Raw genomic sequence first — 1,377 nt, 5'->3', positions numbered from 1 at the left:
CTAAAGGCAATAAGGTAAATGCGACCAGCTTCAAGAAGCACAGGAACCACAGAGGAAAACACCCAGTGTTTAAGAGAGCTGTAGCTTTCTCTGACACTGAGACGAAGATTTCTATCAGGGATCCTCATAAAAGAAGACACTGTGTAACGTGGTGGATGCTGTCCTACACGAAGTCCTGACAATAGTCACCATCATGAATTTATAGGGCTTATAAAGCCCCTTGTTGCAAGCTAAAGGCATAAAAACAATTCTATGAGGAATCCAAACTGGGCTGCCCATGTATAGAACTTACAGAGGGCCTGGATTGACCCAAGGATAGAATCTCTAGAACTTTCTGTGATGGTGAAAATGTTCTATATCTGCTCTGCCCAATATAACCACCAGCCACCTTTGGGTATCAAGCCCTTGACATGTGTCCAGTGGACTGGGGAATTGAAGTTCGATTCTTATCTGAATTAATTTAAATGTAAGTAGCCGTATGTGGCTAGTGGCTGTAGTGCTGGGCAGTGCATCTCTAGAAAAAAGTCAGTATTGTTGTCTTTTCAACAATCTTTCATGTATGTTACTTCTCGTTACTGAGATTTGGTAAGTTACAGGGCTAAGGAAATACTCAAGGCAGGGGCAAAGTTTACCTCTCAAAACGTTTCTGGGTCTGCTGCAACAGAGAAAATTAGGCAATAGAGACCTCAAAGCTCAACGCCATTGGGCATATGTACTCTTATTACAGCACATTTTGAGATGTAAAAACTCCAAATTAGAGACTATGTTATGGTGCTCTCATCGATTTTGTACCTCATGACACACACATCANGCCACCGGGCCGGCCCATGACTAATCTCTTATGTACAGCAAAGCAGTAACTTAGGGTACTGTCCTGGGTGACTGAGAAGAACACCAGTGCTTAAAGGCTGTGTTTAAGCATCTGTGTGTTCACTGATGTTCTCATCCTGGGAGCACATACATGAGTTCTGAATGAAAGATAATTGTATGCATGCATGTAACGGTCTGTCTATTAACCTATATTTTACTTCTATGTCAGGAAGGATTTAGGAAGTTTAAAAGATACATGCAACCCATAAGCATAAAATAAGTTTTAGAGGGAAATGAGGGCAGGAAACACACACAACCCTCCCCTCGCCAGAGATGCATATGTGGGGTCCTATTTGGTTGCCGGAGGAGGGCTGCAAATGTAGCTCCAAGTTCGCCTGTTTTCCTAAAGGCAATAAGGTAAATGCGACCAGCTTCAAGAAGCACAGGAACCACAGAGGAAAACATCCAGTGTTTAAGAGAGCTGTAGCTTTCTCTGACACTGAGATGAAGATTTCTATCAGGGATCCTCATAAAAGAAGACACTGTGTAACGTGGTGGATGCTGTCC

This window comes from Galeopterus variegatus, unplaced genomic scaffold, assembly GCF_000696425.1.
Source record: "Galeopterus variegatus unplaced genomic scaffold, G_variegatus-3.0.2 Scaffold1379, whole genome shotgun sequence".
NCBI classification, from domain to species: Eukaryota; Metazoa; Chordata; class Mammalia; order Dermoptera; family Cynocephalidae; genus Galeopterus; species Galeopterus variegatus.
Note: the sequence above shows the minus strand (reverse complement) of the source record.